General features: G+C 41.7%; 1 pseudogene; it reads left to right on the top strand.

The window, feature by feature from the left end:
* The first annotated feature begins 3,032 nt into the window (after nucleotides 1-3,032).
* Nucleotides 3,033-3,444, top strand: LOC132488046 (large ribosomal subunit protein uL14-like; annotated as a pseudogene).
* The last annotated feature ends 11,805 nt before the right edge of the window (nucleotides 3,445-15,249 follow it).

Genomic DNA, 15,249 nt, shown 5'->3' with positions numbered 1-15,249 from the left:
AAATAACTTAAGGATCAGGAGTGTCCACTGGGTTTGGCAACGTAAAGGTCATGATGACCTGGACAAAGGCAGTTCCAAAGGAGCAGCTGGGATGAGAGTCTGACTGAAGTGAATTCAAGGAAAATGAGGGAGTTGGAGATACTGAGTTGAGACAACTCTTTAGGGCAAATTTATGTTTTCTAAATGTCCTGTTTTCACTCAAGGTTGAGGCAAACTCTATACATGAAATGATGTGTGAAGGCAAGAGGGCAGGTCAGTCTGCCACTTCTAAAGGGCAGAAACCACCCAGGCCCAGGCAGTCTGACTTTGGGTCCTGGGTCCCGTTTCTCCCTTTCCAGTGCCTTTCCTAGGGCTGCTTCCCCTTCAGGATCCCTTTCACATCCTGCTTGATAGCAGTTACTGGCAAAAGTGCAAATCAGTTCGTTGCCTCTCTTGTGGGTATTTGCCAGCAGGGAGAGGAAGCTTTGCCAGGTCGTGAACCTTCCCCATGACTCCTCAAATCCAGTGATAAATGCACCTGGACACCCAGCCTGTAGATAAGGGTGGGCCTGCTACAACTAGTCTTAAGTGTTTCTTAAAAAGGAAAACCAAAATGACCCAAATAGAGAGAAACAGCCTAAAAGTATCTTGCCTGAGCAACAGGGAGAAGGAAGCAGGCCTCATCCCTCCCCCTCTGAGAGGCCATAATGCTCTAGGGTCTCAAAGAATGCCCCAATTTATACAATTCACTGCTGCAGCATTAAGCCTGAATGGCATTTGGTGGCAGATAAAGTCTCTGTATGTCATACAGAGGAGGGCTGTGCAGCCAGATCTTGTTTAGAATAACATTTAAAACCTGGAAATCAAATGATATGTCCAGATAATTTCTGTGGTAAACCCCAAACCAGTTATGCTTCGGGTTAGGCCTCTGCATTTCTAAACAACATGCCTTTATTCTCTCCAGGCCAATACTCGGACCTTCCTGCCAGCAATATCAAATAGCACGAGGCTGAATGTACCCTCTGTGTGAACATTAAAGGATAAGCAGCCAAGGAAGACAGCGCCTCTCTGCCGAGGAAATCTCCATCTTTGAGACGTCTCCTCAACACACATGTCCAGTTGGCTCATTCGGTTCCTCGGTTCCTTGAGTTATTTGCTAACCTCTAAAATTTGAAAAACAAACCAAAAAACTAAACAAACCCCCAAATAGAGCTCTAGTTTTCTGAATTTCTTTTCTTTATCCCTCTCACTTGAACAGATCTCTCCTGATCATTGAATGGTATCTTCTTGCTGCGTCTTGTTTCGCAGGATCAGAGTTTGGATGCACTAGGAAAACTGACAGAACCTCCTGGTGACCCTCTGGGGCAAGAAAATTAATCCAATCCTGGCAACAGAGCAAGAAAAGGGACAGCATTGGTTTATGTCATTTAATCCTCATTTTATCATGGAGGAAATCAAGGCCTACAAGGTAGTACAGTGTCATGATCAAGCTTGGAGGATGTGCCCATGTTGTTGACAGGGCCTGTGCAAATGTATGTCCCTTATGAATGAACCCCCTTTTCTCAGGAAATCACTCTGCTCTTCCCTCCTTCTTCCATAAAGGAACCTATGCTGTTAGACATGTGCTCATGGTCACATCAGGCACCAGGAGAAGCCTTGAAGCATCTACACTGGTTTCCTCTGGATCACTTCCATTTAAGATCAGAGCTCATGAAAGGAGTTGCTAAGGTTTTCTGCTTCACATACTTCCCCAGAGCACTAACTGATGCAGAGAGGGAAGTGTATAAACTCGGACAGCAAGCACATTTCTGTCCATTGGGGCAGGGACATACCCTCTGTAGAAGTCCACTAGGCATCATTTTATTACTTTCGAGGTAAGAGAAGGATTTTTTTTTCCCCTTTGGGTAAAAAATGTTGCTGTAGATTCTTTTGCTAAAAGAGTCACTTAAATATTACTGGTCACGTCACATTGTAGTTGTTTGGAAATAATTATATCCATATCACAGACAGTAAATAATAGACGTACCTTCACTAACGTTTTATTCCTGTTCTGTTTTAATATGGCAAACTTAAAAGTAATTTAATCTCCCAGTAAATTGAAGTGGTAGGGGGTTCTTCACACAGAAGACTGCAAGTTATTAATTCTGGGCAGTCTTCATCTTGTACAATTAGTCACTGTTTGCAGCTGGAAATGTTTTATTAATTTTCCATAGTAGTTGATTTTCCACAGTTTTCTCAGTTTAAATTAAGCAGTAAGAGCTGCTGTTTCTTCTTAAATAAATTTTCTTTCCACAAAAATACATGCCTCTGGCTATGTCAATTTTCCCATTTGATTAAAGTGCCAGCAGGCAATTAATAACTTAATGCATTTTAAAGTACTTTTGGAAAAAGTAATTTGAATAGCCAAACTTGTGTATTTGAATTGATTGTTACAGAAGATTTAGCAGGCATTTGAAAATCCTAGAACCTTGGAAAGGACGAATAGAGCCCAGCAACCAAGTCTGGCGGACTGTGGGGTGGTCTCCCTAAAAGGCACTCACACTTTGGGGTGGTAGGGGCAGGAGACCACCACTTCACAGGAGGCTGGAGGAAGAAAGGCAACCTCATAATGGGGGTGTACAGAAGACTCTAGGCTATGATGGTGCGGTCTGAGTGGGAAACCATTTCAAAAGCAATGAGACAACATGGGTGAAGCTTGAAGACATTATGCTACTAAGTGAAATAAGTCAGACAAAGAAGGACAGATATTATAGATTTCACCTAGATGAGGTGCCTAGAATAGTCAACTGCATAGAGACAGAAAGTAAAATGGTGTTTGCCAGTGGCTGAGGGGAGAGTGGAATGGGGAAACCTTAGTGTTTAATGGGTACAGAGTTTGTTAGTAGTGATAAAAAAAAAAGTTCTGAAGATAGTGGTGATGACTGCACAACATGAGACTGACTGAATGCCACAGAATTATACACGCAAAAAGGCTTAAAAGGGTAAATTTTATGTTATATATATTTTACCACAATAAAAAAAAAGAAGCAATGTGGCCTTTTTTCATGTTCAAGATGTAGAAGCAAGGATGTGGTGGTTCCTCCCATGCAAAATTCTGCATTTCTGGGGTCTTCTGGTAGGAACCATGATGAGCTATTCTGACAGCACAGGAGCCAAAATTCTGTGTACTATCTCTGTGAAGTGGATCAAGGGACGGTTGAACAGATTCCTGCTGCTGACGCAGGTGACATGGTGATGGCCACAGTCGAGAAAGGCAAACTGGATCTCAGAAGGAAGGTACATGCAGCAGTGGTCGTTCAACAATGCAAGTCATCCTGGAGAAAGATGTTCCTTTATTTTGGTATCATGTGGAGGTCATAGGAAACAGTAAAGGCAAGAGGAGAGGTCCTGCCATCATAGGGCCAGTTGCAAAGGTGTGCGCAGACTTGTGGCCTAATTGTGTCCAATGCTGGCAGCATTGTATGATTCTCCAGTGTTTTTGTTTAAAAAAAACCACCCCATTAAAAATTATTTGCTCCCAACCCCCCCAAAATAAATAATGAGGATATTCAAAGCTAACTTGTTTCCTTTTTTAAAGAAAACACACACACAAAAAGGAAAACATGCCCTAGTGTCATCTATAGTGAGAGTTAGGGCTTCTGTTTGACAGTGGGGTCTCTAACTGACCTCTGCTTAACTGACTCAGAGGATTAGCCAACGCCATCTGCTGCATCTGTAGGATCTACTGACCAAGGCTCAGGAAAAGCTGATGCTCATCACCACTACATATGCTTGTGCATTCTGCTCCCACGGGTTTGTTGAATGCCTCCTAAGATTTGGTTAGGATTGTCCCCAAACCTGTTTACACCAGGTTATTTTAATTATACAATTTAATTAAATATTATGTAAGATGAAATATGAGCTCACAAAGAAAGAGAGTTGTTTCTATGAAAACCAGATTGAATGCCTTAGTAAAACTTGATAAAGTTGAGCTCTAAAAAAATATCGCAGATGTACTAGGTAGGTGTGGACAAAGTAAAGTTAAACTGAAGGGGAACATTACAAAAATAAAAAGGAATTCTGAACTAAGGTTGCTTTATAGGTGTCTGTAATGTTTGTACTTTACTTGAAAGACACAAACTAGGAACCATGGGGGAGGCACCCTGGGCTTGTTTTAAACACTAGATGACTGGAAACTCCAGCCAACTCATACGCCATGGGTCCCATCCAGCCACATTGTATAAAATAACTTTCACCAAACTTTCAAGCATCCAGAGCAGGGCACCAATAATCATTTTTATGGCATAGTCAATGGATTGGTAGGAGCTGCTTAGCTGGTGAGTTGAGAAGTAACTGAAGTTAAATCTGAACTCAGTAAGCAGGAGTGCAAAGAATCAATAATGTTTTTCAGGAGTGTGAAAGGGAAACAGAGTAAAAAAGTACCACATATTCACCACGAGTACTCTGCAAAAAGATAGATAAGCACAAATTAAAAACCAGACATTCTCACTGCTCGTTATTTTCTTTTAGCTCTTTGCCAGATCTAAGCCCAAATCTACTTTTACTCAAATAAAATGACAGGAGTCATCCAAAACACCCTTCTTGTTTCGATCCTAGAGCCATCTATTCATGATCATAATGAGATACCCCTTGCCTTGTGGAGCAGTAAATTGGGTTCCACAGATGCCGTTGCCCTACTCCTCTGAACTCTCTGCTGCAGAATATCTTATTTGCTCATCGTCTTTCCAAAGAAATGTCAACAACAATTGTGTTGGACTTCTTTTGAAAAGTTCATTCTTAGAAGGCAGCCAACTTATTCCTTCAATCATCCACCTGCTTAAAGAATTTTTTAAAATGTTTTTGAAGAATAACATCTTGTGCCTGGGAGATGGCATTGGATTATTTTCCTAACACTGAGCTGACACGTTCCTGACAGCCCTAGTGTGGATATTGAATCATGTGCATGGTCCCAGGAAAGAAAGCAATGGTGATTTATGTTGTGGCTATCAGTTTTTCACACATCTAAGAGTGTGATGTGCACCAGCCGAGGGCTTCAATTCACTTAGTGCAAGAGGAAATGGCAGCTGGGTTGCATTGATTAAAAAATGTCATGAAATAATAAGATTAATGCTTTCACCAGCTATTGCTGAGAAGTAGAAGGTCAGTGTGAGGCTTGCCATGTTTGTTATTAAGAGTCAGGGTATCAGAATGGGTTCTTCTTCCAGAGACCTCCTGAGGGGAGGAAGGGGAATTTAAAACTGTCAAATCATTCACCCCTTCAAAAATTTCTTTTATTTACCCTTTTAAAAAAATGTTTATGCCTTATTTCTTTAGCCAAATTTGTAGTGTTTTGTTTTTGCTGTTTTTCAGTTTTTGTTCAAAAGGGGGCTATTAGATATACTTCAGGGAATCAACAAGTTTCTTAGTTCCAGGTCTCTAAGAAAATCTGTCCCAGCTTTCCCCACCTAAAAAGAACATATTTGTGTAACTTAAAAGAAAACAGTATCATAAAGAGGCATAAAAAGCAGATATATCTTTTCAGATTAGCTTTGGCTACATATAAGAGCATGACCAAAAAAACCCAATCGAGAAACCAAACAGAGGCTTAAATGAGATAGAGGTGTCTTTCTTTCTCTCATAAAAGAAGTCAAGGAAAGGGTGATGTTGATGATGAGGTACACTTTGCATATGTAGTGGCAGGGAGCATAGGAAACGTCTCTGTACCTTCCTCTCAATTTTGTTGTAAACCTAAAAAAAAGTCTTAAAAATTTTTTTTTAAAGAAGAGGAAGAAAGAGAACGAATATTGCAGGTAAATAGCATCCTTGCCCTCAAAGGAGCATCCATAATCTGTGAGGATAATTTTAGAGAAGGTAACTTTTGTACTTACCTTCAAAATTCCCTTGTTGATACTATAAGAATACATACATACTGACGTGGATGGATCCTTGGAGGGGTGCAGTCTGAGTTTCTTTGCTAGAATTTTGTTTATAGAGCACTAAAGCTGCTCTCACCACCATCACCTCCCCACCAGATGTGAAATGTTTCAGCTAATTCAAGGAGGCAAATTCAGAACACTTTGACAATTTTTGTTTTATTTTGCTTCTCAAGGGAGTCCCAAACCATCCCGGTCCTCCTATCCCATCCTCACAAAATTTCTAGACCAAGAATCAATTATGCCTTATCTGTTAACACTAAAAAAGGAAAGAAGACCTAGTAATGCAAATTTCTATTTATTGAAAAAGTTAAGTACAACTTTTATGGATAATATGTAGAATTTAGGAGGGTTGCCATTTCTTTCCGCCATCTGTGAGTGTATATATTTGGTTTTTTGGCGGGGATATTCCCCCACCTTCCTTAATTCTTTCCTCCTTCCCTTCCTTCCTCCCTCCTTTCCTTCCTTAACTCATCACAAAAGACTCAGAATTGGTGTACAATTCCTGACGAAGGCAAAAACTCTAAACCTCTGATTCTTTGATTGCTGAGGAAGCAGTGTTCCCCTGCTTGGGGCAGCAGGAGACAGCTGTCTGCTGCAGACTCTGGCACCAGGTCTCCCATCTAGCCGTCCTCTGATGCCTCTGCCCCTAGCCCACTGCCAGCCAAGGGTGCTTCAGAGAGACCACCTCTTTTCTGCCTTTCTGAAGGGTTTTTTTCCACTGAGCTGTGCCTCTGCCAGTTCTATCTGAGCTCACTTGCATTGATTCCTAAAAATCATCAACATCTCAGCTTTCTTTCTTTATTCAACTGCTTGCAAATATTAAGCATGGGGTAACTTTTCTGAAAAGTTAAATGGAAAAGGTGAGTTAACAGGGTATTGTGTGTAGAATGCCCTGTACTCTTGGTTGAGGGAAAGAGCATTCTAAGCAATAATTTTAAATCCTTTTTAGTGAATACCTTGAAGCAATGAAAAGAGTAAAAAAGCAAGCTCAGTGGAGAGCATTAGGCAATTACCACTGAAAATTATTTAAGCTTAAATAACTAAAATAAGTTATTCTATAAAATCATATGAAGAACTGGAAAGGATTCTACATGGTTAATTTGCTTTCCTACGTACCAGCTGAAGAGGTAAGCAAAAATGTTGAATTCTGAAACTCTCAACTTAGTGAATTAATATAGATTTGGGAGTGGCATTAAATACCTGAAGATGATGAAGAGTGTTTGCCACAAATGGATTAGCAAATGGGATTAAATGATTTCCAGTGATATGAAAGTGCAATAAAATGAAAACCCTGAGTCCCCCCACAAGTGATGACCTTCTCCCCCCAATTCTTCTTCCATAAAATGAACACTTACTAGTATTTAGAGAGAACCATTAGAGCGCGGTGGTTAAAACATTGACTCTGGAGCCAGATCGCATGAGTTTGAATCGCAGTTCTGCCACTTCAAGCTATATGCCCTTGAGCAAGTTAACTAAGCACTCTGTGCCTTGGTCTCACCTGTTAAGTAGGGCCCATGTGTGAATTACCAGTGTAAGTGCTTAGAGGCGGGCCGGCACACAGGAGGCGCTATGTGTTAGCTATTCCTATCTGTTACACATGCATTCTTTGCTTGTTGGGTAGCTGTCTTTGGAACTGTGAGCTCTGGCAGAGCTGCATCCATCAGCATGCTGGATGCAGTGGTCCTTATAGTGGGATGCTCACATCCCATGGTTCATCACCATTCCTGGAGCTGGGGGTAGGATTATGAGCACTTATACTGGGGGTGGGGGAGTGTCTTCTCATCTCACTCCCACTGCTCAGGATGTTCACTCCCATTGTGTGGAGGGGTCCAGTGGTTGCCTGTTCCTGCCCTCAGGACTCCACTCGATAAAGATTTCTTGAGTACCTGCCATGTGTCAGTCCCTGGTGAAGCGCTGCTAATACTGAGACTGACAAGCACCACATATTCTGGAGGCCACAGTGTGACATAATGAGATGCAGAGACAAACACACAGAGGCAAGCACAAAACACCTGGAGAGCCAACAGGATGTACCAACTGGGCTTTGGAAGGATGAGGAAAGGCTTTACCCAGAGGATGACTTACTAATTGAATGTTGAAGAATTGATGGGATTCTCCAGACAAGCAAGAAAGGATAAGACAGGAGAAACCAAGCACCAAGGTGCCTAGAATGTGACTAGTTTGGGGAATAGTAAGTCATGTTCTATGGATCTTGCCCTGGTCTTAGGTCAACCCTCTGGCAAGACTGGCTCGTCCACTTGGCACTTTCCTAGGTAAGAGGACAGAGTTCAAGCGTGGTGAGTTGAGCACAGGATGGACCACCCCTACCTACTGCTCCTGGGCCAGGAGCCCTATGCCTTGGTCCTGAGCTCTGTCTCCCACCTCTTGCTGTCGTTCTCCTCAAGGTTAGGGACTACATGTGACTCTTCTCTCTATATCTTCTGTGACAGCATCTCAAACCGGATTTCTCATACCACCTACAACAGAATCACACGGGAGGATGTTTAAAAATGCAGATTTCCGGGCTTCCCTGGTGGCGCAGTGGTTGAGAGTCCGCCTGCCGATGCAGGGGACACAGGTTCGTGCCCCGGTCCGGGAAGATCCCACATGCCACGGAGCGGCTAGGCCCGTGAGCCATGGCCGCTGAGCCTGTGCATCCGGAGCCTGTGCTCCGCAAGGGGAGAGGCCACAACAGTGAGAGGCCCAAACAAAAAAAAAAAAAAAAAAAAAATGCAGATTTCCACCCCCTATCCAGCTCTACTGAATCCAATATACTGGGGTGAGTGACAGAAATCTTCATTTTTAATAAAGAAAAGGGCTAGGGTAGAAATATATTTTTTAAAACATATTCTCCCAGGTAATTCTGATACTGTAGTAAGGAAACCACTGCCCAGTAGGGCCTAGTAGAGTACATACTCAGTATTTAATAAATGATAGACTAAGTGGCTATCTAAGGGTAGAATGTGATCCATACCAAGTAGGGCAGAGGAATGGAAAAGTCCCGGAACAGGATAATGGGCAGTTATTTCCATGAAAAGGAAGCTTGACAACCTAAGTGTCCATCGACAGATGAATAGATAAAGAGGATGTGATACATATATACAACCGAATATTACTCAATCATTAAAAAGAATGAAATAATGCCATTTGCAGCAACATGGATGGACCTGGAGATTATCCTACTAAGTAAGTCAGACAGAGAAAGACAAATATCATGATATCACTTATAGGCAGAATCTAAAAAAAATGATGCAAATGAACTTACAAAACAGAATTTACAAAACATAAATAGACTCACAGACTTAGAGAATGAATTCAGGGTTACCAGGGGGTAAGTGTAGGTGGGAGGGATAGATTGGGAGTTTGGGACTGACAATGTACACACTGCTGTCTTTAACATAGATAACCAACAAGGACCTACTGTATAGCACAGGGGACTCTGCTCAGTATTCTGTAATAACCTAAATAGGAAAATAATTTGAAAAAGAATAGATACATGTATATGGATAACTGAATCGCTTTTCTGTACACCTGAAACTAACATTGTTAATAAACTATGCTGATATAAAATAAAAATTTTTTTAAATGAACAATTACTCCTAAATTTTTCGGGGTTCAAATTTACATGATTGTCTCATAAATATGCATTTCTATATGTATTATATATGTTAAATACACACACACACACACACACACACACACACACACAAGGAAGCTTGAGGTCCTGGGGTGGGGGAGGAGCGGATGCGGTGTGGGCCATTCCGAGTCTTCTTTCCAAGGGAGCATCTAGGTGGGATCCTTGACTCAGAGCCCTCTTCTGCCCGTGCTCACATCTCCTTTCCCAGACCTTGCTCTCCACAAGGCACCTTTCCCCTAATTGCTTCTCCAGGGCAGGGTTAGACAAAGTTATCTTTGTAGCTTCAGTGAGCACAGAGACAGCGTCACTACGAGCACAAGGTTTGCTGTGGTTAGTGACACCCTGGTTTCTCAGGCTCCTCCCCACTCCTCTTTTCAAAAAGGGAAAAATCTATTCCTTCAGACCTCTGCAGACCAGCAGATGAATCAGACAAAATTTTCAACAGGTGATAACAAGATGAATATGGTTGACCCTTGAATAACACAGGTTTGAACTGCAGGGGTCCACTTATATGTGGATCTTTTTCAATAAATACTTCTTACAAGGAATTCCCTGGGGGTCCAGTGGTTGGGACTCCACGCTTCCACTGCAGGGGGCCCAGGTTCAATTCCTGGTCGGGGAACTAAGGTCCCACAGGTCGCCCGTCGCGGCCAAAAAATTTTTTTTAAAGAAATACTTCTTACAGTACAAAGGTGGTTGAATCTGTGTACGCGGAACCATGAATACTGAGGACCACCTTTAAAGTTACACGCGGATTTTAGCCTGTGGGGAGGGTCAACACCCCTAACCCCCATGTTGTTCAACAGTCAACTATATATCACAAATTCCAGATAAATATATCCAAATGAATATATTGCAAATTCTAGGTAAGAGCTTTATAAGCACCGTCCTTCCAAAGCCCTGGTTTTCAACCTTGGCTGCACATTGGAATCACCTGGGGAGGTTTAAAAAGTACTCCTGTCAGGTCTCAAGTCCAGAGATTCTGAGCTACTGGTCTGGGGTGCAGCCTAGGCATTGGGGATTATTTTAAGTTCCTGAAGGGGATTCTGTTGTGGGTTGAGCATGACTGCTGTAGAGACACCATCATCTGAGAAATTCCAGTGGTAGATTCTTTAAGCCTCCTAACAAGTCAGTCCATGGAAGGGTAGTTGGGAGCACAAGGGCAAAAAACCCCTCACTGGGCCCGTGAGCTGGATAAAGGGAAGCTCAGCAAAACGTACTCACAACCATCTAAAACATCTCTAGAAACAGAAGGAGGTGAAGAATTGCAACAGGTTGGAAGGAATTCTTAGATAAATAGCTTGATGTATAAAATGATTAATCTCCCAAAGGGCACGTTATGAGGGGCAATTGATGGTTTCCAAACTGCCTTATAAGAAGAATGAGCTCCATTAACCATATGGGTTTTGCTTTACTGGGTGGGAATTAGAAATTTGGGGCCAGAGCTGAATTGTTGATACCAGCAGTTGGTGTTCTCCAACCTTCTCACCTAAAGCCTTTGGCGTTTCTACATTTTGAACACAAATGTAAAGAATATCACTTTGAAAGGGATCCAAGTTATTAAGTTCTTTTGTCTTAGTCTGTACCTGTCCATCATTCCTTCCCTCTACCTCCTTGGAAAAAAGGCTCTGGTCCAGGTCCTGCCTCTGCAAAGACAGTGATGTCCAATCCAGACTGCTATTGACAATGAAGGGGGAAGCTCAAAGCATACTTCTTTCTGAGATAGCATTTTTATTACAGCTATTGTAATATCTCTAGCCAATTTAGATTACTTTTAATTGTGCAATTATAAAATACATTAGCCAACATGTTTCAATTTTTTAAGAAATCCTTACTAACGTTGGTACTTAATAAGCATTTTTTTAAAAAGATTTTACTTCTTTTTTAAGTCAATTCTTAATCTTTCTTAACAGGCACATAAGTGAAAGGATAGGTTACCTGAAAAGGGATCCTGAGCAGAAGGTGGCATCTTTCTGGCAATTAGTTGGATGACAAGGAGATAAACAGCTAGACTCCCCAGTGGAGGGGAATCAGAGATCTTGCAACTGTCATCTGAAGTCAACCTGGTTGCAACCACACAGCTAGGGCATTTTCTTTTTTTTCTTTTTTTTTTTTTTTGGTGTTTGTGTGTGTGGTACGCAGGCCTCTCACAGCCGTGGCCTCTCCCGTTGCAGAGCACAGGCTCTGGATGCACAGGCTCAGTGGCCATGGCCCACGGGCCCAGCTGCTCCGCGGCATGTGGGATCTTCCCGGACCAGGGCACGAACCTGTGTCCCCTGCATCGGCAGTCGGACTCCCAACCACTGCACCACCAGGGAAGCCCCGCTAGTGCATTTTCAATGTCGTGACCCATTAGCTTGCATATAAACTACTAAGTAACCTAATTTAACAGCCACATATTTGAAACCAAGCCCTGAAGTAAGTGTTCGGCAGGTGTGGTCTCTCTCTCTAGCACCTTATAATCTTAATGGGGAGAGAATGTACGTTTTTCCATACTAAGCAGTCATGAAGCCAACTCTGTCTCAGCATAGATAGGTGACAGATCATGTACCTACATTTTAACTCCATTATTTCATCTGCAAAATCATGATACTTACACACTGGGTTGTTACTAAGTGAAATGACTGTACATCATTGAAATAAGATATTTAAATACCTGATCATTAAGTAACAGCTCAAGAAATGTTACTTCTTCTCCATCTATTAATCAAGGGGCGAAAGAACTTAAAGATCATCTGGTCTAGTACCTTCATTTTAAAGATAAGGAAACTGAGGCCCAGAGAAGTACAATGACTTGCCCAAAGTCACACAGCTAGGAAGAGCCAGAGCAAGTAAATAAAGGAACCATATGTATTTTTCTTTGGATTTCTCAGGAAGTGATTGTCAGAGCTCTTCAAAATTGCCCGTTGTCCTCTAAAATGAGTGCCCCAGAACAATGACCTGAGGTCATTTAAATGACAAAACCTAAGTCCCCCTTCTAGGTATAAAGCCACATTCATCTGTCTTCAGTTGAGAAATCTGCTAATGGCTCTTCCCATGTCTTTCCCAGCGGAAGCACAGAACTAAAGCATTTGCAGCCTAAGGATTCCCTCCCACTGTTTGTAGATCAAACACAAACAGAAACAGTAGGAGGCCGGGCCATCTCTAACTGAGAGAATCAATATCAATGAAACAGACAAAATCCCAAAATCTCAAAAATAATGAAAACAAAGATATCCAAGTAATAAAATCTGCTGGAATCACAAAGACAACACAACCCCGATCTCAGCTGGCTCAAAGAAAGTGTCCATTAACAAGGGATTAACACAAGGGAAGTATACAACCAGTCAATAGGAAATGAAAGCATTTCACAGTCTAGCCCCATTTGAGCCCACCCTCGGATTATGGATGAGGGTGTGCTGAGATGGTGTGGTTCTGACTAGAGAGAGAGTCTCCAGAAACCGTTAGCTATACGCCACCTTAAAGAAACATCCCAAACCGCTATTAGTTGGACTGAAAATTTGGAACTGATGAGCCCGAAGATGAGACAAAGCACTGATTAATTGCTCTTTTTAGGCTTGTCCGTTGTAATTTTCAGCAGACCCTTGGAAAGAAAGCCTCGATCACTGTAGTACGTTTTAAAATGTACATTTTAAAATACCAAAGTTCCAGAATGTCAGAGATTTGGGAGTCTCTGGGAGAGAGGGGAAGGGAAAAATGAAACAAAACAAAGTAAAACAAAAAAAATTGGAATAAAATTTTATTGTCTTATCATAAAATAAGTAAAATGGCATTCCCCATGCCCTATATGAAGATCATGTGGGCATTTTTCAATATAAAATACAATAGTGTGCATGAAATCAGAAGCAAATCTCAAATGAATATAGTTGACCTGTGAGCATAAATTAGTATAATAACTAGTCTTACAATGGTTGTAATACTTCTAGTTAATAGCCACGTAGCCCATAGATTTACATTAAACGTATGACATTTATGTGATAAAATTCAAACATTTCATCAAGTGTTAACATATAAAAAGTAAAATAATTCTTTTATTTATTTTTTGCTTATTTTATTTGTGGGAGAAGCTATGACTACATCCATTTCATTAGCATGTCTGTAACCAGGTACAATGACTTCAGAGGAAATGGATTTTGTGAGTTTGTTTGCTGATCATTAGGAACTCCAAAAAAAGCCTCCATTTAAAAAGATTGCCTGGGACTTCCCTGGTGGCGCAGTGGTTAAGAATCTGCCTGCTAATGTAGGGCACACGGGTTCAAGCCCTGGTCCAGCCTTGGATGGGGGAGGATCTCACATGCCACGGAGCAACCAAGCCCGTGCACCACAACTACTGAGCCCACGTACCACAGCTACTGAAGCCCTCACTCTTAGAGTCCACGCTCTGCAACAAGAGAAACCACCAGAGAAGCCACCACAATGAGAAGCCCGCACACTGCAACGAAGAGCAGCCCCCGCTCGCCACAACTAGAGAAAGCCTGCCATGTGCAGCAACAAAAACCCAATGCAAACAAAAGTAAATAAATAAATTTATAAATAAATAAATGTTTAAAAATAGAAAGACTGACTGGCACTGTGGCCACAGCAAACTCTGTGGACTGAACTGCAGAATTGCCCTGGCGTGAGAATTTGGGTTTTACCCTTGGCAACTTATTACAACAAAAGGAAAAGAGTAAAGAACAAAGAAGAGGGAATGGCCAAACTTTGAATCCCTCACAGACAGCTTAAAGAGGTTCAGGACCATTTTAATTGAAAATGTCCCAATGCTCACCCGTAGCTAAGGGACCATATTTCATACATGACTGGCTGATCAGGACACACCATCAAATATCTGATCTGCCACAGGACAGAATGTTTAAAATTGGGACTGCCCCAGAAGGTCTGACAAATACGTGAGTTTCTCTATAATGGATTCTGTTGCTGGCCTAGAAGAAAGTCATGTTTATGATGGCTTCTCCCGTTCCTTTCTGAGTTCTGCAATCTAGTCTAACTCATCAACTTCTGTCCCTGAAAAATCTTTCCTCCACAGCTTTTGTGTCTACGTGCTTGTATGCACAGCCTCACACATATCCCCCACTTGTTTTCCAATTACTGAAATAGTCCTCATTTTATCTACAGCGTCCCATGTCTGCTAAGAAGAAAATGTTATTTTACCAAAAACGTGAAGCTTAGTTCCAATAACTTGCTACCCAAAGGCAAAGGATTTGAGGCAGCTCTTTGGGGCTAAAAACACATTAGTAAAAGCTTAGATAGCAAAAGGGAAAATAATTAGTTTTGGAATTGTTTTCTGTATCTAGCTGTTGGGAGAATCTTTTCATGTAGGTGGTCTCCAAATCTTAAAAACAAAAATCACTTAGCATTCTGTCTTTTAAAAAAATTTTCTCTAAACAGAGTCTATTTTAATATTGCACAACGGAACTGCAGCCGATTGTGCTGCAATCACCAGCATCCAAGGAGGGTTATAAGGAAGGTGGGATACTAAACCTTCTCTGGTGGGATTTCAACATGGTGCCTTAAGTCAAAAAACCTGTGTGCCTACTTGCGCCAGTCAAGTGTGGGAATGTGGTAAATAAGGTCCTCAGGAGGCTGCAAAGCACTTAAGACATGAGCATGGGTTTTGGAATCAGATAACCCTGGAATCCAACCCCAAAGTGATAGATGCTAAAATTACTTGTCTAATCAGTCTCTTCTTATTCTTTGCTAAAAGAATCCAGCTTTACG

This window comes from Mesoplodon densirostris, chromosome 4, assembly GCF_025265405.1.
Source record: "Mesoplodon densirostris isolate mMesDen1 chromosome 4, mMesDen1 primary haplotype, whole genome shotgun sequence".
Taxonomy (NCBI): Eukaryota; Metazoa; Chordata; class Mammalia; order Artiodactyla; family Ziphiidae; genus Mesoplodon; species Mesoplodon densirostris.
This window is presented reverse-complemented; position numbering and strand designations above follow the sequence as displayed.